General features: G+C 55.3%; 1 protein-coding gene across 5 annotated transcripts in view; it reads left to right on the top strand.

Annotated features, from left to right (window-relative positions):
• Nucleotides 1-788, top strand: part of NAV1 (neuron navigator 1) — a 229,355-nt gene that overhangs the window by 105,483 nt on the left and 123,084 nt on the right. The window contains exon 1 of one of the 5 annotated variants that reach the window (XM_019513825.1): nucleotides 7-31. The exons of the other annotated variants lie outside the window; for them this stretch is intronic. The gene's annotated coding sequence lies outside the window, so the exon portion shown is untranslated. Of the gene's footprint in view, nucleotides 1-6; nucleotides 32-788 lie in introns of those variants that run through there. 5 annotated transcript variants of the gene reach the window in all.

The following is a 788-nucleotide window of genomic DNA, read 5'->3' as shown; positions in this document are numbered from 1 at the left end:
CCAGCCTGAGAGGCTCCCAGGTGTCTCACAGGTGAGCCCCGTCCCCCTCTTCTCCCCTCACCCTGCCAGGCTCATGGGATGCATCTCTTCCTCTGCTGGCTGGGCTGTGGGGGCAGAGGAGGTGTCTCTGTACCTTTGTGGGCAGCTGTGCTCCCCCCATACTCAGGGACTGACTGTTCCCTGAGGCTCTGAGCATGGCACAGCTAGCTCTGCTCCTCTGATTCAATGAGATGTCATCCCTCCCCTGCACTCCTAATCCCCCCAGATGTCCAGCTAATCTCTCCTGCTTTGCTTTCTCTCTGATCTCTGCCCCTGGCACCAGTCACAAGAAAGTCTGAGTCATGTTGCATGATAAGAGGAGCCACAATAGCACCCAAAGGCCCCAGTCAGAGCAGCCCCACAATGCCTGGTCAGATGCAGCAGGCCCTTGGCTGGTGAAGGGTGTGCTGCATTGCTTGTCTCAACTTGCTGTGGCCATGAACAGGCTCCCAGAGGCCTGTCCCTACACAGACATGAGCAGGGTTCAATGCGGCTGGCTGAGATAACCCCTGGGCCGACACTCTGGCGTCAGCACCAAAGTCATGCATTCCAGTTTAACCTAAATGTGTTCCTAGCTGCTGTCAGCTATGCTGCAAAGAACTGCTTTTGCCCCCAGATCAGAGCATCCCCACAGGACCAGCATCAGGTTTGTGCTGTCGATAAAGCATCACCTCAGCACCTAGAAAGGCTTTCCAAGCCCTTTTAGTTAAAGCAGAGCAAACTTGGATCCAGGCAAGGTCAAAGATGCT

Source organism: Gavialis gangeticus, unplaced genomic scaffold (assembly GCF_001723915.1).
Source record: "Gavialis gangeticus isolate Ggan-Ray unplaced genomic scaffold, GavGan_comp1, whole genome shotgun sequence".
Taxonomy (NCBI): Eukaryota; Metazoa; Chordata; order Crocodylia; family Gavialidae; genus Gavialis; species Gavialis gangeticus.
Note: the sequence above shows the minus strand (reverse complement) of the source record. Positions and strands in the feature narration are given on the sequence as shown.